General features: G+C 40.1%; 1 protein-coding gene across 1 annotated transcript in view; it reads right to left on the bottom strand.

Moving 5' to 3' along the window:
- LOC138633114 (metabotropic glutamate receptor 8-like) overlaps positions 1–24,505 on the bottom strand; it is a 159,802-nt gene that overhangs the window by 65,956 nt on the left and 69,341 nt on the right. The window lies entirely within an intron of this gene.

Here is a 24,505-nt window from a genome sequence, read left to right as displayed (position 1 = left end):
CTTTTCTTGTTCAAGTCTTCAGTGGGAATTTCTGTTGTCATCCATTTTCTCGTGAGAGCTACTTATTTGCTATCAGAAAAATATGAAACATGTATACAGTATATCTGTTTTCGGGACCCTGGACAGTGTCTGGTAAGTGCTTTTTCTTTAAAATAGGTAGTTTCAGCAGTGGTAGAGTTTCAGCACAAATGGTGATCAATGGTCAAAGGCGGCTCCGATAGTTTCAAAATCCTCCATTGGCCATTGGGATGCAACGACTGGAAACGATTCGCCAACTGTGGTTTGTCTCTGACTTCTCAGTAGAATTATGGACAATTAGTAAGGCTTATTTGAATGTCCAGGTCAATGATCAGAAAATAATTCTGCAAAATACAAAATCATGTCCAGAACAACGAGTTAACCACCAGAAAACACATGGAATATTTTATCCCCCACCGTGCTCATGTAGTTAACCCCAACACGTGTTTCAGCTATCACTTTCATTTTCCTGTAAATCACATGGCTCAAAGCATGCAGTATGTGTCATTTTCATCCACTACAGGAAAACGTGGAACTTTCACGCCAAGACAGGCCAAAGCGTGGCTACTACACGTCTTCTGTAGTGTCCATTTCATGTCTTGCCGTGATACCGGGTTAAACAAAATCGAACAAACAAACCCTGTTTTACCAATGCCCCACAAATCTCCAACAAACATACTGTGGTTTGCAAATACAAAATACCATTAACAACCTCATGCGTCTAATGTTTTTTCAGCAGTTTGAAAGTCTGGGAGCAAAGATATATACTACTATACTATACGTATCTGTCAATCTGTTCATGAAATGCTCATCTTCCCTTCCGTTTAGCTGTAGACGGGTTTTATTTTCTCTGTGTGCTTCATTATGTCTCTGCTGTAATGTTTTAATCATCTTTACCGTTTGTCTGGTTCTTATTTTACTCTTCTGCTCTGACATGTCGCCATGGGGACCATTAAACTTTTATATCCTGTCAATAAAACAGGTCAGAGGGTTCATTAATACTTCAAGACATCAAACACTGTCAGATAACCACAAATATCTCACTGACGATACTGAACCTGCAGGATTCCGCATTACCAGGTTAAAATGCCTTCATCCATTTATGTAGCAACAATTATGTTATGCTCTTAACTTGACCTGCTTTATTCTGCTTTGTCAGGCTGCTGGCAGATGATGAGGAAATTGAAGATGAGGAAGACAAAGTGGGGAAGGGCAAATGAGGGACGATGAGAAATGTGAAAAAAAGAGAGGACGAAGGCATGATTGTGGAGGAGGACGATGACTTTGATGGTTACATGAGAATAAAGAGGGAAACTCTTTGATACCACAATGAGATTCATGTTTGTGTTTTTTAGTGAGATGTCTGGATGGAAGGATTACCATGAAATCAGGTGCTATTCATATTCCACATCCTCTTCAAGATGGCCTGTGATGACGTTTTAGCCCGTGCAAAAATCTTTGCTTGCAATATTTTTGTTAACAAGCAAAAGCCGAACAAGACTGCTGACATTTCTCATCAGTCTTAAATGTAAAATGTAGCTTGTTCCTGTTTGAAATAATTGTAAAGGTCCTGACATTTCTATGATTGAAAAGAGCTGCAAGGTTGTATGACTTTATATTTTTTAGAGCAGTTTGAAGCTCATAGAATTAAGTTGAGCTTGAAGGTCCAGTATTGACCTGCGAAGGAGTCTCAGGTCCACTAGCTTGCAGCTAGCCTTCAACAACTAAACAAAGAAGGTTTGCTTCATTGTCAATGACATTTAAAAGCAGGCTTGATTATTCTGCTTCTTAGAAAGTTGGCATAAAAGAAGACAAGAGGTTTTGAGGTGATGACAACACTATAGCTTGATCACATTATATTCATCTTTTATGACAGTTTTATCTGTTATGACTAATTGCACTGGGTCCTTTTCTCTGCTGCTGCAAGAAGCTGATTTCCCTCCTGGTTTCATGGATGTTTGTCCCTCTCCTCATCACATCATTTAACTCTCACATTTGTTCTCGCAAAAGGCACCTCTCCTAAAAAAAAACACTATTGAAGTTTGTGATATTGCTCCTGCAGCATTGCCTCTGGGACAGATGAACTAGAGCAGTGGTGGAGTTTTAGAACTTTATGCCTCTGACAGAAAGTGAAGCAAAGTACAGTAGAGGCTGCAGAGAGTACCAAACCACAGAATGTAAGTCCTAGATTTATTTGCTTTCTTTCTTAAAGTTTAGCCACAAAGGAGCGATTCACTGGCTATTCGTCGCAGAAAATCTCAACGGGAAAAGAAACAAGATTAACGACAAAAAAAAAAAAAAAATCATGTCCAGTTGGTCTGACCTCAATTATTTAAACCTCAAAGCTGTCTCAGAGGTATCTTAAAGGAAGAAGAACAGGAATGTACTGCAGCAAAGATAGTTTTAATGTACACAACAAGTGCCGTGTTACTGCGGACTAACAATGGTTGACTGACTCAGTTTCACTACCTCTCTTCACCTACCAAATGCCTCACAAACTCTAACCGCTAACACTAATTATTACGATTACACACATTTCCCACAGACACTACCTAGTATGAAGCCTTTACCAACAAGGTGAGAGTGTGCACTATCTTACTGGGTTTATCAAGTAGGCACCTTCCTTCACCGGTGTGTCATCGAGGCCCACGACATCTCAGGAAGGCTCAACCGAGTCCTGGTGTCCCAGAACTACGTCTGTCTATTCCCACACCCACCACCTCTGCTTCAGCTGCTTCACATCTAGTCTAGTATAACTTACTTTGGCTACATAGTTTGGCAGCAGTATCTTTGCTCAAAGCCACAAATTCATACTTTCTGTACACGAGGTAACTTTCCTGCTCCGCCAAATCCAGAGATAACCTTGCTCAGCTGCTTCTGCCATCTCCCTTACCGCCTGCCGCAGGCTCCGTCCAGGGATTCCAAACTCCCGCAGTAAACATTACTGCAGCAAAGGCTTAAAAACCGAATTGTTTCCAAACAAGATAAAGGAATCACTAAGTAGTCCATAAGGTGTTTTCCAAATGATTTAATTCACTGAAATTTCACCTGATGATGACACCTAATGTCACTAAATTCATTACTTTTTCCTGAATGGGACATGAATGTGCTTACCAAATTGAATGTAATAGTGAATGAGTTTTTTCACTGAAAACCACATACGTTGACTTTATTGCAGAGCGAAATGCAGGATACATCCTCTGGGAACCAAACTTCACTATAATCCATGTTTTTGAAATAGCTTACTGAAAAAGTGAAACATATGATCTGCTGGTGGTGCCAGAGGAAATGTATTCTAATGTCATTAGGGTTCATCCTCTGCACACAAATAATGTCTGTACTAAAATCCCTTACACTCCATTCATTAGTTGTCGAGGTATTTCATTTAAAGCCGAACATATCAACCCTGTTAGGATGTGTTAGAGAAAAAGTTGGGGAACATCACAATATGAACAAATTCTGAATACAATTTTGTGGCAATCATTTGTGTGATTGTTGCGATATTTCAGTCTGAACCAAAGTGGTAGGAGGGAAGACTGACTGGGCCAACCCTTGAGCCATGTTGACAGCATTAGTAAAAATATAAGCAGAAAAATGTGGACAGTAAGAGCTGGGCAGAATAAATGTAAGAAATAAATGTTGATGCTCATCAATTCAGGTTTTTGTCTGTTCAGAAACATTTGCAAGACAGAGCTATGTAATATTGAACCGACAATAAAACTCATAGACAATATTTAGTTGCTAAACTCTCACCTGATTAATTCCAGCTCAGTTGAGTACAGATACTTTTATTCAGGATACAGCACATGCTACACACAGCTGCACATGCAATAGTGTGAAATATGTCTGCAGACAAGCACCAAGTTAAACATAAATGGAAGAGAAATTACAAATACATTTTGACTGGATGTTGAATGGAGTAATCATTTCAAGGGTTATTTCCTAAAATTAGCTGTAACTGACTAACTTACAGCTCTTTTCCATGATAATTTAGAGCAAATAACAGACATGCATAAAATAGTGTGAACATGACTTTACTGTTGAAGCAACACTGGTATAAAAAATACTATATTATATTTCACAAATAGCATGCAGCTGAAGTGTTATCCCGTTGAAGAAAGAGGAGTAGTGTGAGTTCAGATCTCGCCTGTTAAGTCTGATCTCAAGGGCTGATGGGAGAAAGATGGAGATAAAACATTTAAGACCCTGCTGCCGTTATTATCACACCATCTACAATGAGCTGAGAGGCCATCTACTGTCACTCCCCCAAGACACGACTTCGTTCACATACTTTCAGAGTAAAATTGATTCCACTCTGAACCCATTCCTGCATTACACAGAGCATCAGACTGGAGCTGCTGCCTCTCCTGGGCAGCCTCTCTTCATTGCGAGGGTATGGGATAATGTAGTTAAATCTACAAAGGTCAAGCCACTGGCAGTGTGATGGCAGCAGTTTCGTCTTACATCTTAATGCGAATTTTATTTTTCTACGCATTTTAACAAAACGGTTTCTTGACATCTGGTTGGTTTCAAAACCACAAATTGAACTTCACAGGATTGGAGTCAATAGTGAATTTATCATGACAGGTGACTGGTAGTAGTATTCAAACACCCTCCTCATTTGTTCCATATGGATCAGCACCTTCAGTTTGAAATATGTTTAGGGACACTATTAAAGTGCCAAACTTCAACTTCTGTAGGTTTGCATGAAGCATGTTAGCCTATGTACAATATAGCACAGATATCATATCGCGGAGTTTACCGCCATTTAGATTGAGGTGGAATTGTCTGTCGATATAATCAATCAAACAAATCAAAGGCTCAACAAAGCAAAAGAACTAAAGAATCAAAGGGTGTTGGGTTCATTTGAAAAAGGAGGAAAACTAGAAATTGAGCGAGGAGATCCATTCCACTTGCTGAAGATCTGACTAATGGTCAGTACCTCCAGGATTCTGTTGAGGTTTTTTTTTCAAATTATGCGGTGGATTTTCTCAAACATTGCGATGTAAATTATGGAGTTTTAAGTTAGTTTTTGTTGAGAAAGAACTTTTTTTTTTTTTTTTTTTTTTTTTTTAAGCACTACCTGATGAAGGAATCTATGTAATCACGAAGCTGTGATAATATTAATGCTGCACATCACATACATATTTTAGTTCTAATCTTTTCTTTAATTTATTTATTGAATTTAGAAAAACATGGGGCTCAGAGTTAAAAAAAAATCATAAGTCACAGCTTTACAAAACATATATATATATATATATAGACCAAATAAGGCCGTCTAAATAAGAGCTTTAGATGCTGTTTAATTAATGTCAATTCAACACATAGGCCTACTGTATGCACAAAAACAAAGTGCAGTCTCTTACAACTTGGTGTGTATAATGTTTTTGTACCATACAGTAACATGTAATCACTTCCATTAATAATAAGCATTTTATTCTAAACCTTCCGCAAACCCCTCCGCTTCCATTTGTTTCGTTTGTTTGTGTTTCCTCCGGTGCACAGTTTGTTTTGGTGAGGAGGAGAGCCGTATTGACTGTTAATGAGGATTTATTTGAGTTGGTAAAGTGAGTTTTGTCCAAAAACACGCACTTTATGTGTTAATACACAGCTTCTGCTGATTAAATCCTTTTGCAAAGGAAGGGAATTTAAACAAAATTCCAACTTGCGCAAATGTTCCAGTTTGTTTGAATTTGCGTTAATTATTGCGATCACGATTTCCTGAAGGGACAGTAATGGAAGATACTCCACAACAACTAGGAGCTGCAGTGAAAATGGGAGAGCATCATCAGAGGAGAAACAAAAAGTCAAAGCTTTCTTTATTTGTCCATTGACATTTGAAATATGGCATTAGTCAAACAAATTAGCATTTCCCATCATGCCCTCTGGTTGGATTATGCAACCAAATTAAATAGGTTTTAGTGATGGGTAGAAATGTACTTTTAATAATGTAGTTTTGGAACATTTCAACAAAGACATAAATATATAAATACTAAATAATACCGCAACTTATTATCATCAAAGCTACAATGTGACCATTTTTCTAATACAGCTTACTATTTTGATTTTGTGATATTGCAATAATTTCATTATCCTTAATTATTTTGGCCACAATAATTCATTCTTCATTCTTTGCAAAACTTCAAGTGACCACTGGAAAAAAAACTGTCAGCACAGCCAAGTGGTGGTGCTTAATCAGCTCTGTTAAAAACATTCATGGGTGCCAATCAATCCAGTAGGTACTGACATACTTTGCATGAAGTTATAGTATATGTATATGTATATGTATATGTATATGTATATGTATATGTATATGTATATGTATATGTATATGTATAGTTATAACCAATTGAGGAGCTCACCATCCTCAGGGGACCATGAATTTCTGTAATAGAAAGTCATAAAAACTTGTTCACGGCACTGTTGGATCACAATTAGTTGGAATTTTGACATCTGAGCCACTTGAATATGAACTGCTGATAAATTATGTTGTGTCTCCCGTTTGAACATGCTGTTTTTTTTTCCCCCCAGCCTTCCTTCATATTTAAACTACATCCATCTGTCTCGTGTCACAATTGCTAACAATGACAGAGCTCAAGTCCTCATTTTAAAGTACTTTGCAGTTTGCTGCTCAGTAAAGCAGGACTCATTTGAAAATGAGAAGCCATGTACACAGTGTGAGATGATGTTCACTAAAGTGGGAGCGGTTAATATTTCAACCTGGGGATGAAAATTAGATGGAGACACTAATACATGGCAACATGAGGTATTCATCACAAACTGTAATGAAGCTTAGGAGGAAAACTCAAACTACAGAATATTGATGTTACTGCCAGCCATTTTACTTCCGACGCCAGGTTTTAGCTACTCAAAAGCTGTTTTCAAGCCTTTTCTATTGATCCATGATCCCATTATAATTCATCATCTGGACACAATGTCATTAAATAATGTATTTGAAATGTTAAAAAATAGTTAGGACATTTCGGTTCGGACCAACTGACATGCTATCACTAACACCATCTTTGGGACCACACAGCTAACATGGCTAAAATAATTCTGGAATTTAATCTTATTTAATGCTTCGAAATTCACATATCTTAACATTTTCAATTAAACTCACTGTTTTTAACTCTGTCGCCTTGTTTACTTTTTGTTTTAGTTTTAACACCAGCTTAAATGAAATGAACAGGCCAGGATTTGCTGTGAATGTACCCTTGCGCACCAACTATGTTCCCAAATCTCAGTTTAGTGAGGCTTTCCATTATTACTGACAACATTACCAAATTAAAATTTGAATTTCAATTCGTTGTAATTACAACATAAATGTTGCTTTTCTTGCAGTGTTTTTAATATTACTAATTTTGCACCAGTCCTCTTTGTGTGTATTTTTTCGTTAATCCAATCTACCTTTTCTACCGCGTAGATTGTGGTCTACAGGTTGGAGGCCCATGGTCTGAAAGTTATTATTTGGAATTGAAAATGCTTTTGTTCAGACCAAAATAAACCTCCACAAAAATATTGGGCTTGTTTAGCTTTAATTTATTTCAGATGATTCCTTTGCAGAAGTCCAACAGTATTCCATAATCTATGACAGACTGAGGGGTGTCTCTTTTGATACACAACCAGGTGATATTATTGCATCATGTATTGTTGACAGCTTGACTGACTATTAGAGCAAGCAACTAACCTCCCTTAAACAGCTGTCAATCACCTGTCTGTCAAATGGTGATGGTTCCCTCTTAAAATATTTTTATAATGGGACTCTCTTTGCTGCTCTGAGATCGACAGGATGAAAATTATTCTGTCTCTGGTTTTTGTTTTCAGAGATCAGTCTGGTGGGGTGGACAAACCTCATGAAAAGACCAAAACAAACAACGTGCTGGTCTGTTCCTCAATATTTTTTTACTTCTTTATCCTACTCTGACACTAAACTGCAACTTCCCTGATTCCTGCAGACATAAATCTTTAACAGTATACACAAGTATACAAAGGGCCATCAAAAAGTTTAGAGACTGCTCCCTGTTACGTACGAACACAGCGCAGTACCGTGACATGCTTGGAACAGAGGTAAGCTATACACTTTATGAGTAAGCAAAAGCTTTACATGGGTGTCCATTGCTCATTTCCAGAATCTAAGTGCAAATCCAGCATATAATTGCAAATGCTCAAGTGATGAAACTTGGAATAGTTAGGTTCATTTCTCCCCCTGCACTGTGCTCATCACGGTACTGTACTCAGACAATAACGTGCAACAGGAGCAGTGTCTGAACATATTGATTTCCCCAACATGGCGAAGTAATCTCAAACGTTGACTCAATTATTTTCAGGCAGGGAATAATCCTCATTTTGATGCTCTGCTGAGTATCTCAGCAGCTGGACAGTGTATGTGGGAGTCAAAATAACTACGATATGTGTGTTAATGGTATAGAAGATATTGGTATGGCTCCTTATTTGTCTTTTATTAGTATCATGCCCACCAAAATAATGACACTCTGTATCCTCTCTCTTACAATTGTCTCTTTTCTACCTCCTAAAGTATGAATTGTGACATCTATAAAAAATACACAGCCTGTGGATTGCATTCCACCATCTGTAGTTGCCTCAATCACAACTGCACCCCAATTCCCTACCCAAATATATATTTACATTTCAGCCACTGTGTGGAATCTAATTAGGAGTTGTGAACTCGTCTATCTATCACAAATTTATTAGAATGTGGAGATGTTTCGCAATACCGTTATTTTTACAGATCTCATTAATGATTGGAGAGACGCCGCTGACCTTGTCTTAACTCTCTTGAATAGCATTTTGTTCAAGCTTTTTTCTGAGCTGATTTTATATCTCAACCCACACTCTAATAACAGCACACTACAAAGCCAGGAACTTCTGTTGATCAATTTACCTCCTCCCCTTACCTATATATTTTTTTTTCACCTTTACTTATCCAAACAACAATGCCTCTTTTCACATGTTCTTTGGAATACAGCACGTTGCAGCTCTGAGCAGTTCAGCAACAAATGCAGTGTTTCCTCTACATGCAGCACAGATGAAAGCACGAGTTAACATGAGGTACTAAAGCAAGGCTTACTGTTAACTACACTTATTGTTCTGAACAGTGGTTTATTCAGTGGAAAAATTGTTGTTTGTGATACTTTTGCACCCTCCGGGCCTCGAGATCAGTTCTAAGGCAGCCAGCTCTGAAGCCTAAATACAAATGTGACCTTTGGCTGGCCTCGCAACAGTCCAGTTAGCTCGCAGGGTGGCCACTTATATTTCTAGCTTCCATCCAGGCCTCCAGTTTGGGCTGTGTATTTGTGTTAATGAGTTCATGTTAATCAGGTTAGCCAAACAAAGAAAAGTTTGCAGCGCTAACAGAATATTGGACAATTATGCAACACCCCAGACAACCTCTTGTGGTAAATAAACTGGTTGAGGTAAGAAAATAAGACGTCACATATGTGAATCCCCGGTTCCCAATGGTGATTATGGACCTCCAAGTGAGTTGGCTGTGGTGAATGACGGTTCATAAATATGCCACTTCATTTATTTTTGTAGAGTCACTTTATTGCTCCAATTGGTAGTTCTCTTCTCACTCACTGTTTGTAACTAAACTGTGTCTAAACATATTTAGTTGTATGAAGGAAAGAGAGTCTGACAAACTTGGAAGGGATTTCTGGTGCTTCCTTAAGGAGCTGCTGCACATAAATGTGAATATAATATAAATGGAAACACACAGCATTGATTTTAATGAGCTTTAGTTTTGGCTGACACTTTTTCAACAGAAGAAACTCAATGTGGAAAATCAGCTGCTGACGCTTCTCCTGCTGGACTCAAATTCACAAAATTAACTTTAGGTGACAAAGTGAGAAATAATCAGTTAACAGATTTTTCACAACACACACACACACACACACACACACACACACACACACACACACACACACACACACACACACACACACACACACACACACACACACACACACACACACACACACACACACACACATATGTGATAAAATGGGAATGTGCTCCCATTTCCAGGGAAACAGATAAAGAAATCTTTGCTGTTTCAAACAGGCTGAGGATTTACTTTAAGCTCTGCAGAGTACATCTCTGCTATAAGCTGCTGCACTGAACTGAAGCAGTAAATTCACTAAATGTTACAGATATATTTACTCAAAAAAAAAATCAGCACCTGGGGGTTTTAATTCAATATCTCTAAAACGATCTCTTATCTAAAAATCTATTTTTATTCGTTTTTATTAAATTGTTATTGTTACCCAAGTTACCTGCAGTCTTCTGACTATATTTGACATGATCAATATATTGTTGGAGTTGTCAAATTTATTTGGGTTCCTCGGCTTTCAGCCACAATGATAAATCTACTCTCAGAAGCTCAACATTCACCTCTGTTTCACAAAAATCATTGGAAGTCTGAAGAGACTAAAAACAAATAAATCTTGCAGCTGTTTTTTTTTTTGCTCACAAAAGAAAAATTAAAATAGAGTTTTTGGAGAAAAAAAAAGTAATATTTATATGTATGCACATCAAAGCTTAATGAGTTCATGAGATAATATTGTATATATTGTATATTTGGTTTGAGATATACAATAAACTATAGCTGGACAAACACAAAGTAAATGTGGAAAAAAAATACTGTGTTCCTTTTACATTAATAATTATGACAATAAATCCACTGGTCAAAACATCAACCATCATCTCCCATTTCACGTTATTAATAGCAAACAACTTACTTTGGTTTAAAAATTTAGAAAATTCTCAATATAAAGTTGATGTGTATGGATCACATATTGTGGCGTGATGCTAGCAAGGGGGCTTGTGTTCTGAAACTTGGGTTTGAGAGTAGTAAAAAGCCAAAACTCAGGGCATATAGTTCACCTCTACATCTGAAAATGATGCAAATTTGCAAAGTTCGGATGGCGGTCCATCGCCAAATTGACAATACACTGCGCCTCCGTGGTTTTAAAGGGGATGAGAGGAGCTGATTAGATTGGTCATGATTGAAGTCAGCTGTGACATACCCCTTCGAATGAACTATTCCTTCTACTTTACCACTGCACCGTGCTGCGCCACAGATGTGCTTGTGTTCGTGTTCACCAAATTACCAAAAACCTTGGCCACACTGAAATGCACTCACAGTCCAAAGGAGTTAAACCCGCAATTGCGGTGAGCCCAGCTTGATGAAAATAAAGCCTAAAGTCTTGAAATCAAGTCAAGTTTCTCTTAACTCACCCAGTTAGGACCTACTTTTAGCTTTTGGATGTTTTGTGAATATCGCCTCTGATTCCTCAGCCACTACAGCATTGGACTTCTGGATTTTGTTCTCTTCTGAATTAAAAACTCTGGGGAGGGAGTTCAATCTCAGCAATTTGTCCTGTTTGTATTTTTTACACAAAGACATAAGCTCTAATGCAGCATGGTTTTAATGATGTGGAATCAAATGAAGCATAGCAAAGGGACAAAAGACCAAAGAGAAGAAATAATACAATTTCACTTTGCTTTTCAACTCAGCTGAAGAAAGTCTCACAGCGGGAGCCATTGAAGTCAAAGACGGGCCGAATAAACACGTCTGTGAACCTTCAAAGGCATGCCGTCTAATGGAATTATGTGTAATAACAGATATAATTAAAGCTAGCCTCTGGCAAAGCTTTAACACTGACCTTTCAATGAACAGCTCACCATGGCAGCGAGTGTTTATCGCTGTGTAACCTCCCTCCTCCAAATCCTGAGTCGGAGTGGCAGATAGAGGCAGGACATATGTGCCCACTCGCCTCTTTCATTCTGCGCCTCAGAGCCACTGAACATTGGACCATGAAAGGTTTCCTGAGTAACACATGCACAGCCTTGACTTTAAAGCCAGATGAAACAAGCGGAGCAGTGTGTCTACAAAGCTTTCAGTATGCCTTCAAGCAAAAATGTCCTTTAAACTTCAAAGTGTCATCCCGGCTACTTTGTCAACTTCAGCAGTGGGAATTTCCCAGTTGAACCTTTATTTATATCAAATTAACATTTAGTTTAGTTGATTAATGCGACACTTATGAATCAGGACTTTCTTCCAAGGTGTTGGGAAAGCTAAGGGCCACAGCTTTTAATACATGTCAGAACAATTTCACTCAGCATTTCAAATCTCTTTAATAATAGGCTACTGCCAAAAAACTACTGTGCTCCTGACTGCATCACAGTGTTGCAGTGAGCTTAATGAGCTTAATGAGCTCAATATTTGTTTTATGTAGCTTTCAAAACGATACCATGTTTAAAATAACTCAGTAGCAATATATTGCAAACAAAGCATTTATGGATTTTCATGCAAATTTCTTGTATTAAACAATAGAGTGTGATTTTTAGGGGATCTGAAGTGACACACTGTCACTCAGTACTATCTATTAGCCAAATGTCATGTGACCTTACTATGTCAAAGAATAAACCAACCGCACTTGATTTCCACTTCTGTAAAGTTAAGAGGCAGCACGGAAAATAAGGACAGTGAACAGGCAGCTAATGAAGATTGTGCTAGAGGATACAATATTGACAGTGCTCCCACAGCAGGGCCCACTCCAATGGGGAAGACGCCCCCGCAGGCTCAGCCACAGGGCTGGACACATTTTTTTTTTTTTTTAATATAGGAGATTCACAATACCTGGCTTGATTCAAAGAGAGGAAAGCCACAATGTCTTATCTGCAGAGGAGATAAAAAGTTTGCTGCTTCCTGAAAAATGTAGGGTTAACCTGGCAGAGGTGGATGTGTGTGCCAGATGCTCTGCAGGTATGTAAAAAAGTACACAAACAGAGCACAACGTAAGCATGAAATAAGGTTTGCTTAAGAAATAGCTGTGAAAGTGGCTCAGGCAAAGCAAAAACACATTCTACCAAATCTAGTGTGACGGAACAGTATATCTTCTCTTTTATTTGTGGATTTAAATTAGCCACTTATTGAAGAGTTTGATCCAATGCCTTTTGTGTACATGTGGATATAAGCTGGCGAGCACATTTCACCTTCGTTGGCCCTTGGACAAAAAACAATTCCACTCAACTGAAATAGTAGATACTACACATAACTCCAGCTGAATGAGTATGTGTGTGGCCCCCTAATGGGCCTCGCTATTAGTTAATTCCTCATCCTCGGCACCCTGAAGCAGACTTTTGTACTCACTACTGCACACACCGAACATCTACCGGGACCGGGCCGGATCATGCATTTACACATAGAACTAGAGTTATATCCAAGAACCAATATTTATACTTCCTGTGTGTATCGCCCTCGGAAGGGCTTAATTACTGGTTACCATTGAAGGCTAAGGCCATTAGGGATGTGATGTACTCCCAGCCGGGCCCGACCAGCTCCAGTCTCCTTAACAAAAGTTTGGATGAGGGACTTGGGGGGCTCTCTTTTTTTGTCTTTTTTTTTTTTATACAAACTGAGGTCCAACCTTCAGGCACCTAGGGCTTACCAAATGCAAAGCAAAGACCCCATCCATGCGGTGCCCCAAGCACAGAGTCGTGTATCATATGTCTGAGATACAACTGTAAACAGTAGAGGTAGGGGACCAGGAGACAGCCAAGCAGATACACTTCAGTGATACATGCTAGAACTGTGCAGCCAAGGTTGTTACAACCCTGAGCCTCATCAGAGGAGTACGTTTAATGGCCTCAGAGCTCCGGTGAATTACTTTGCAGACCCAATGAACAATCCACTGGGAGGACAAAAGCGTCCGCAGAGCTTACATGCCATAGCACACAGACAGCTCAATGGAGCTCCTCAAGCCCACCGAGTGGTCTACATGGCATATAAAGGTACTTCTCCTTACCGTATGCTAATGCTCAACATATGTCCTTGCCTTTAGTGGTTATCTGTAGCTTATGCACTCCCTTTTGTTGTGTGCATGAGTGTTGGTGTGCAGCCTTCTGGTCTGACCAAGGAGTTATTTCCAGTAGTTAATGTTCAGATTTTACCAGTTGTTCAGGTGGAGTGTGAGAACTAAAAAAAGGCTTCAGTCATGTAAAATGTCATCATTAAATGTCAGACTTTAGTATCTGACCCTCATGTTCAAAAATCATATGGAATAAGGGAATTTACAGTGAGGCATATGTATACTGTATCCCAGAAATACTGGCTCTTCCCACTTCATTACTCAGCCATTTGGATCAGACGCTGTCAGACTCAGGAAGTTTGGACTAGAACTTCACACGACTCTATAAATACTCACACAGCAGGGAAGAACAGTCAGAATTGGGACACTTTCAGCTGCAGTGTGAGAGATCTTCTTTTCGTCTGACTAGAGGCTTGTTGTGAAGAGGAGAAGACATTTTTGGCAAAAGCTTTGGCTTGGTCCCAGTTACCCACATATGAAACAGCTCACAGTGGTATGTATAACCTCTGAATAGTGTCAGAAGTGGGCTCATCTGCCAAAATTTCACAAAATGAACACCATGTCTTAAAATTTAAATGGAAATGAGGAAGAGAAAGAAGTGGTTTCACTTGAAGCAAAGATTTAAGTGGAGGCTTAGTAGTTCCAGTGGGGGTGTTGGTATGGATGGAGATGTTTAGCATTCTACCCTGATCAATAAAATTGAAAAAGTCCTAACGAGTTATCTACTGGGAGGGATGTTGTCACAGATTCACCAACTGTTGCTAAATTGAACCATAAGCTAATTGTAGTCTTCAAGGTAGGTAGGTAGGTAGTTACTTTATTAATCCCCGAGGGGAATTTTTTTTTTCGCTACAGCAGTATACAGAAGCAATAAGATAATAATAGAATAATAGAAAAGCAATAAAACAGCAGTAAATAGCAGTAAAAAAATATAAAATGCACAGTATATACAGTATATACAGTACAGTATATATCTATATATATTATATACAAACAACCAAGAAACACAGTCAACAGTGTTATTGTTGTGTGATGGATTTTGCCAGAGGTGAGTTATTGTACAGTCTTATTGCGGTCGGCAGGAATGATCTCCTGTATCTGTCCTTGTGACAGCGGAGCTGGAGGAGTCTTTTGGAGAACGTCCTCCTCTGTCCCTGCAGCAGGTGGAGAGGGTGGTCAGGATTATCCAATATGGATAATAGTTTGTTCAGCGTCCTCCTCTCCACCACCTTTTCCAGGCTGTCCAGTTTGTAGCCAATGATAGAACCGGCCTTCTTAACCAGTTTGTTAAGTCTGTTGGTGTCTCCGGCTCCAATGCTGCTCCCCCAGCAGACCCCAGTGAAGTACAGTTCACTGGCCACAACAGATGGTAGAACATCTCCAGCATCATGCTGCACACATTGAAGGATCGAAGTTTCCTCAAGAAAAAGAGTCGACTCATCACCTTCTTGTAGACAGCGTTGATGTTGGTCTTCCAGTTCAGTCTGTTGTCATGGAGACACCCAGGTACTTGTACTCCTCCACCATGTCCACCTCCTCTCCCAGAACTCTCAGCGGTTGTGGAGCCGTCGTCTTCCTCCTGAAGTCGACCACCATCTCTCTGGTCTTGGCCACGTTCAGGAGGAGGTGATTTCTACCCGCCCACTCCACAAAGTCCTCCACTACTGCCCTGTACTCATCCTCCCGTCCATCCCTTATACATCCTACCACTGCAGAGTCATCAGAGAACTTCTGCAGATGTCTTGACTCTGAGTTGTACTGGAAGTCGGTGGTGTATAAGGTGAACAGGAAGGGAGACAGAACAGTTCCCTTGGAGCTCCAGTACCACTGACCACCGTATCAGACAGCACACTGCCCAGACGGACAAACTGTGGTCTGCCTGTCAGGTAGTCAGTGATCCAGGAGACGGTGGACGTGTCCACCCCCACCACCCGCAGCTTCTCACTCAGCAGCAGTGGTTGGATGGTGTTAAATGCACTGGAGAAATCAAAGAAAGTGATTCTCACAGAGTCACCGGTTCCATCCAGGTGAGACTGAGCTCGTTGCAGCAGGTAGATGATGGCGTCGTCCACTCCCACATGAGGCTGGTACGCAAATTGCAGAGGGTCCAGAGAAGATTTCACCAGCGGCCTGAGGTGGGCCAAGACCAGCCTCTCCAGCACCTTCATCACATGAGATGTGAGGGCAACCGGACGGTAGTCGTTGAGGCCAGATGGAGTCGTCTTCTTGGGGACAGGAACCAGGCAGAACGTCTTCCACAGCACCGGGACCTCCTCCTGCTTCAGGCTCAGGTTGAAGAGGTGTTGTAGGACCTCAGCCAGCTGGACGGCGCAGGTCTTCAGGACCCCAGGGCTGATGCCGTCAGGCCCTGCAGCCTTGCGCTGGTGGAGTCTCTCCAGCTGTCTCCTAACCTGGCCAGTTGACACAGAGAGGGGGGGGGGTCAAGGTGTCGATGGAGGAAGAGCCCTTTGAGATTGAGGGCTCTATGCAGTTCACCAGTGGGGGCAGAGGAGGGAGGGGGGCAGCAATAGCTACAATCCAGCAACTGTGTGTTGGGGGATGCGCCGGAACATCTCAAAATTGTCTTACAAGACTTTAGGTGTTGGTGCCAGATACAACACCACATCTAATGGTCCCACAGAGTCCATGTTTCTGTGGTCTCAGGTGTTTTGGCAGCACTCATGACCAACAGCATATCAGGCAGGGGTGGTCCTGTTTTGGCTCATCTATGTGCAATCGACAATGGTGGAAACATAAATTTGTCCGTCCTCCGCCAGAAAATCGTGTAAGTTTTAATTGCATTTTCTGAAATTCTGCACAGTATGTGCCTAAATAACACCAGACAACACCAAAGCTCACTTGCTCTCCTGGTCACCTCTGTCTCTTCCTCCTCGTTATCTCTCTCTGAAGCCTTTATGGACAACCTCTACCGTATGTAATACACATTCATTGACAACCATATTTTTTTTTATCTAGTTTTGGTTATGCACGAAGTAAAATAATTTTGGATCAATTACATCAGCAGGAAATGTTCAATGAGGTAACATTACAGCACACAGGTCTGTCTATGTCTAATACCTGTAACCACTAACTTATACAATAACTCTGACATAAACAAACAAAAAAGCAAAACATTAAAAAAAATAAAGAAACTAAACACTGTTCATGCAGGTAGAACTAGTGATGGGAGAAAATAGTTTGCTCAAATCAAAAGGATGTGCTCTTTTAAGTAACATGACAGCTCATATTGCAAATGATCTGTTTACCTGTGTCTGTCTCTGCCTGGCCTAGGCCTTTCTCTCTTTTTTTATGTCTCTCTCTTTGATGTCTTTATTACAAACAAAATTAAATGATAATAAATGGAATTTATTCTCTTACAGTCATTTGTTAAAGACTTAGATTTAGACTTAGACTTCAGTAATCCCACAGTGGGGAAATTTAGTTGTCACAGCAGCATAGAAACACCGTTAGGGGGAGGGGGAGCTGCGTACAATTAGAAACAATTACAAATACATATACAATATAATAAGAAAGATAAATATAATTTTTTGTTTTAAAGTAAGACCAATTAATAAACACACACACACACACACACACACACACACACACACACACACACACACACACACACACACACACACACACACACACACACACACACACACACACTGTATACACAAATAATAAATAAATACAGCTTGGGATGAATGGAAAGTGTCAGGTGCTATGAAATGATATACAGTGCAACATTATTTTAGGGTGGTGTTGAACAGTCTGACAGTCGTTGGAACAAACGACCTGCGGTAGCGCTCCTTCCTGCTCTGAGGGTGCAGCAGTCTGAACTGAAGGAGCTGCTTAAAGCTCCTACAGTCTCACGGAGGAGGTGAGAGGTGTTGACCATGATCGATGTCAGCTTGGCTAACATCCTTCCTCTCACCCACCTCCTCTATGGAGTCCAGAGGACTGCCCAGGACAGATCCGGCCCTTTGGACCAGCTTGTTCAGTCTCCTCCTGTCCCTCTCTGTACCTGCACAGATCCAGCAGACCGCTGCATAAAAGATGGCAGACGCCAACACAGTGTCGTAGAAAGAAGTTATAAAAGTGCAGGGAACTTCTTTGCAATACAACAATAGATAACAAGTTACCTCACCAAGGATGTTGTACTGACAGATGTAAAGCAAGAGAGCCGGCTCAGCCATTTTCTACTACTACTTACATTTACTAAGAAACAGGAGCTGATATCCCTCCTCTCCTTCACATCCACAATACTAATCAAGACAGGAGCATGAACATGAAATATTGCAGGAGCTGCAATAAGTCATCAGAAAATATTAAATATAATGTTAACTACAGTAACCAGAGGCTGTAGCCACACAGATGGAATTTAAAGCTATAGGGAACACAAAGTAGAAAATTAGCAATCCTCGAAGAAGTAGACACGCCCCAGTTGTTTGGACAACAAGTATAATGACGACATGAGAAGAACAAGAACAGTTTCTCTTAGTCAAGTCAAAAGTAATCTTATGATAGGCCCACAGGTTTAAAGGAGTCAAATACACCAAAACGTTGTAATACTGAAGAGAAATCAAGTTATGGAATAAAATAAAAAGCATCCTTTATTAAAGATATGAGAAAGTCAAATCATGAATGGGCATGTAACTAAAGACACAAGAAAGTATCTTATAATCAGAAAAATTCAGACAATAAAGTATTAATCCCTCATTGCAAATAACTCTCCTTCAGGTTTCAGTTTCAAATAAAACCTTTAATAAGCTAATTTAGAGCGTCATTATATATCTAGTGAAGCAAAGGAGGAGGTGAGGAGGACGATGATGGTCCATATGGCTGCTGGTTTTGGTTCTGTCTCACAGCCTGCCTCAACATCTGTCCGTTAACTGCCGACAGAATGAAGGAAATGGGATAAAAAGAAGAAACCCATCAGACCCGGAGTTTTTTTTCCAGGTGTCAGCATCATAGGTGTCAGGATGCTGTATGACACGTCCAAGAAAATAACCAAACAAAAATACAACAATGTTTTTTGCAGAGTAGAAGCTGACTTTTGCTATCAGTGAATTGTTCACTTTCCGGTTCTGTCTGTTCAGACTGATTCTGATGACAAGCAGGAAGAGAAGCAGCAGTTATGAAGTGAAATGGAAACAGACTTCGAAGATAAAGAAAGATGAACATGATGAAGAGGACTTCAGCTTCCACTCCGTCCATGTTCAATTCCACTGAGAAACAGGAAACTTCAGGTGCATGTGGAACAATGACGCAGTTTAATGTTTTTCACTGTTTGTATTTTGAATGGCGCTGTTGCAGTTATGTCATCTCTTTTGTTTGTTTTTTGCAGTGACTAAATGGACCTTGAGAATTAGGACCACCAACTTGTTATCTCAAGGAACAAAACTTCTAATATTTGTACAGTGGATTAAAACAGGCATCCACTCGTTCCGCCCTGGCGGTAGGTGTACCGGGACCATGTTCTATGTGTAATTAAATACAATCTGCTGCCATTTTTAGGTTGCACAGCATGGCACCTTCAGTGAAGATGTTTCCTGGAATTACTACGACTAAAATGGATGTTGCATTGATGTGCTTCATTTCTGTTGCATCAAATTTGGTAGAGTTGCAGTTTGAGAAGTTTTAGAGCAGGTTCAGTTACATCAGTATTTATCGATTCATTGTTATAAGGCTTTTACTTCATGTCTAATTTACAGTTTTGATGAGGCGGAGGGAATTTTGGCGGAAGGTTTTCAAAGCTCTCATGATGACGATGACGAGGAGACTTGTTGGATTTCAAAATTCTCCCCAGTGTCTCTCATCCATAGAGCTCACTGTTTGTCATTTTGGTTACACCTGATAGATGTATGAGGGGCTGTATGACTGTGTGATAGAGAGATTAAAGACATATGTTTGTCTTTTACATTTAGTATTCTGTTAAAAGAGCATGATTGTACATGATGATGTTTAACAGGTAAAATGCAAAGAATATCTATGAATATCTGTCCAAAATTGGAAATAAATCTCACAGTCTGACAAATCTAAACAATAATCCTCAAAGTCTGGATAACTCATACAGATAAATTATTGATTTAAAGAATTATACATACATATCTTAGACAAAAAATAAATTCAGTTCTCTGCAACTACCTCTTCATGGAAATTAGCTGAAAGCAATGGCTCCATGATTAAAAAAAAAAGGAAATTAAATTAAAAGCCTGATGTGATTATTAAAAATCTCAGCAGTGACGTACAGCATATATGATTTATATGTGATGGACTAAAACCTGTGAAAAGACTGGAATATTCCTTTAATTGTGAAACTGGGGTCAGGCTCGGGTCGAATTTAATTCCTACAAAGATGAGCTCAGATTTCATTTCCAGAGGCTTTTTCTTTTTCAAATACTACGAGCTGCTGAATGAAACGTCAGGATGGCACGGGGCGGGTCTGTCCTCTCTCAGTGGGAGCAGGTGATGAAACCCACCGCAACAGCTCATCACTGTGACTCAGACAGGACCTGTGTGATACGTCTCAAGGTTGTTCTTTGTGTCCTTCATGGGGAAGAAAAAAAAATCCTTAATCCCTATTCTGTTGAAACACAAGGATACAGTGTCAGCTGATAGAGCCAGACTCTTTTGATTTAAAAAGTTTTTGAAAGCTCAAACAAAGAACCTTCTAAAATATTTAACTATGCTGTCAACTATTTTCAATTAGTTGATCCAGCTTGCTTTTGCTGTGAAGAACTCTTTGTGTTTGTTTTAGTTGTCTTTGTGGGTCGTCACATATCTCTGTGGCTGTTGTGTGTCTCTTTGCTGTGGTTTGTGTATCTTTGTAGTTGTTCTTTTTTGGGGGGCTGACCTCTGTGCCTTTCCAACAAGTAATATTAAGTCACTTCATAGAGAGACACAGGCCCAGAGGCCCCTTGATGCCTCAGCCTGTTCCTGGTAATAAGCCCATTCAGTAATCCATCTGTGCTTTGGCTCTTTATGAGCTAATATTTGTTTGCTAGAGAGCTAATGATATCAAAATGCACTTTTGCCAACTGTTTTCAACAGGAAGTACCTTCATCCAATTAAAAAAAAAGTCACTGAATGATGTCACACCTATTTACTTAATGATGTCATGCTTGTAACAACAGTTTTTACAACCGGTACCAGTCAAAAGTTTGGACACACCTTCTCATTCAATGGTTTTTCTTTATTTAATTTTTTTTCTACATTGCAGATTAATATTGAAGACATCCAAACTATGAAGGAACACATGAAATTATGTGGTAAACAAAAAAAGTGTTAAACCAACCAGAATATGTTTTATATTTTAGATTCTTCAAAGTAGTCACCTTTTGCTTTGATGACAGCTTTGCACACTCTTGGCATTCTTTCAATCAGCTTCACTCGGTAGTCACCTGAAATGGTTTTCAATTAACGGGTGAGCCTTGTCAAGAGCTAATTTGTGGAATGTCTAGCCTTCTTAATGTGTTTGAGACCATCAGTTGTGTTGTGCAGAGGCAGGGTTGGTGCACAGTTCTATACAGTGGCCTATACAGGCCTATTCGACTACAGTTCTAATCCATATTATGGCAAGAAGGGCGGCACGGTGGTGCAGTGGTTAGCACTGTCACCTCACAGCAAAAAAAAAGGTTCCGGGTTTGAATCCGGTCCTGGGCCTTTCTGTGCGGAGTTGCATGTTCTCCCTGTGCTTGCGTGGGTTCTCTCCGGGTTCTCCGGCTTCCTCCCATCATCCAAAAACATGCACCTCAGGTCAGGTTACCTGGCGCCGCGCTAGTGGCAGCCTGCTGCAGCATCTCCCCCCTGAGAGCCCCCCTGCTGTAGTGAAGACATTTCCCCTCGGGGATTAATAAAGTGTATAAAATAAAAAAAATAAAAAAATCTAAAAAATCAAGAACCACTCAATGAAGTAAAGAGAAACGACAGTACATCATTACTTTAAGACAGGAAGGTCAGTCAATCTGGAAAATTTCAAGAACTTTGAATGTATCCTCAAGTGCAGTCGTGAAAACCATCAAACGTTATGATGAAATTGGCTCTCATGAGGACCGCCCCAGGACAGGAAGACCAAGAGTTACTTCTGCTGCCGAGGATAAATTCATTAGAGTTACCAGCCTCAGAAACCGCAAATTAACAGCACCTCAGATTAGATCCCTCATAAATGCTTCGCAGAGTTCAAGAAGCAGACACATCTCAACATCAACTGTTCAGAGGAGACTGCGTGAATCAGGCCTTCATGGTCGAATTGCTGCAAAGAAGCCACGACTGAGGAAGAACAAGAAGAAGAGACTTGCTTGGGCCAAGAAACACAAGGAATGGACATTAAACCAGTGGAAATCTGTACTTCGGTCTGATGATTCCAAATTTGAGATTTTTGGTTCCTCCCGCCGTGTCTTTGTAAGACACAGAAAAGGTGAGCAGATGGTTTCTACATGCGTGGTTCCCACCGTGAAGCATGGAGGAGATGGTGTGGGGGTGCTTTGCTGGTGACACTGTTGGTGATTTATTCAAAATTGAAGGCATACTTAACCAGCATGGCTACCACAGTATTCTGCAGTGACATGCCATCCCATCTGGTTTGAGCTTAGTGGGACCAGCATTTGTATTTCAACAGGACAATGACCCCAAACACACCTCCAGGCTATGTAAGGGCTGTTTGACCAAGAAGGAGAGTGATGAGTGCTGCGTCAGATGACCTGGCCTCCACAATCACCCGACCTAAACCCAATTGAGATGGTCTGGGATGAGTTGGACCACAGCGTGAAGGCAAAGCAGCCAACAAGTGCTCAGCACCTCTGGGAACTCCTTCAAGACTGTTGGAAAACCATTCCATGTAACGACCTCATGAAGCTGATTGAAAGAATGCTGAGTGTGAAAAGCTGTCATCAAAGCAAAAGGTGGTTACTTTGAAGAATATAAAATATAAAACATATTCTGGTTTGTTCAGCATTTTTTGTTTACCACATCATTCCATATGTGTTCCTTCATAGTCTGGATGTCTTCAATATTAATCTACAATGTAGAACAAAATTTAAATAAAGAAAAATCATTGAATGATAAGGCGTTTCCAAACTTTTGACTGGTACTGTATATATGCAATAAATAACAAATCGGTGTACAAACTGAAATGGGACTTATAATGCTTATAATATCCATTCCTTTAAAATACATTTTAAAAGAGCAGATTTGGATAATTCAGTTAAAAAAAAAAAAAATCATAATTCCTCTTATGCCAGCCCCTTATGCAGACCCTCTGTCCATCTGCTGTCTGAAACAAGACATTTTAGAACCTACCTCTGTAAAATCCCCTTCCCCCCTCCTTTAAAAGCCTACTTCTGATTGGTTAACTTTCAGGAACCTGGTGCTTGTGAGTCCTGAGCGGAGCAAAGAAATTCAGAGACACACTGAGCGGGTCGATGGATGTGTCCCTGTACTTTGTGGTCATGCTGTGAGGCATGTGACCATAGAAAGAAGTCTGGGACAAGCTGATGTCACCTCACCGTTAGCCAAGTGTTCAGAGCACTGTGAAACCTGAGCCTTTTTCTCAGAGGAAGTGCTTTTCCATACATGTACCTCATTATTTAAAGCTTCCACCATTTTTATTATGAACATTGGACCACGGAACATTATATATACAACATATATGACATAAAGGTTTCCATGAAGTTAAAGTAATCATTAACTATTAATTATTTTTAAGCGGCTATTATTACATCACTATGCATCTAAAACTGTTTTTAAAAGAAGTAATTTATTGCGATTTTTGATTTGCGGGGAAAGGAAATCCAAAAGCAGCTGCTGCAATTAAAGCTTATCGTCTTAAGTGCTTCTGAAATGAACAAAATGGAGGTCTTCGAGATTGTAACTTTAATACAGTGAATCCCCAACAGTGGTACAGCTCCACTTGGTGGAACACAAGAGCCTTCCTAAAAGCAGTGGTGTAGTCCTTGTGACATGAATGTACAGTGCATCCGGAAAGTATTCACAGCGCTTCACTTTTTCCACATTTTGTTACCTTACAGCCTTATTCCAAAATAGATTTAATTGTTTTTGTTCCTCAAAGTTATACACACAATACCCCATAATGATAACGTGAAAAAAGTTGTTTTGAAATTTTTGCAAATCTATTGAAAATAAAAAATGGAAAAAAAATCACATGTACATAAGTATTCACAGCCTTTGCCACGACACACAAAATTGAGCTCAGGTGCTTCCTGTTTCCACTGATCATCCTTGAGATGTTTCTACAACTTGACTGGAGTCCACCTGTGGTAAATTCAGTTGATTGGACATGATTTGGAAAGACACACACCGTCTATATAAGGTCCCACAGTTGACAGTGCATGTCAGAGCACAAACCAAGCCATGAAGTCCAAGGAAGATTGTATCAAGGCACAGATCTGGGGAAGGGTACAGAAACATTTCTGCAGCATTGAAGGTCCCAATGAGCACAGTGGCCTCCATCATCCATAAATGGAAGAAGTTTGAACCACCAGGACTCTTCCTAGAGTCGGCCACCCGGCCAAACTGAGCGATCGGGGGAGAAGGGCCTTAGTCAGGGAGGTGACCAAGAACCCGATGGTCAC

Source organism: Brachyistius frenatus, unplaced genomic scaffold (assembly GCF_029030835.1).
Source record: "Brachyistius frenatus isolate BFR_SWC_R1_liver_20210118 unplaced genomic scaffold, ASM2903083v1 Contig_208, whole genome shotgun sequence".
In the NCBI taxonomy this organism is placed as follows: Eukaryota; Metazoa; Chordata; class Actinopteri; family Embiotocidae; genus Brachyistius; species Brachyistius frenatus.
Note: the sequence above shows the minus strand (reverse complement) of the source record. Positions and strands in the feature narration are given on the sequence as shown.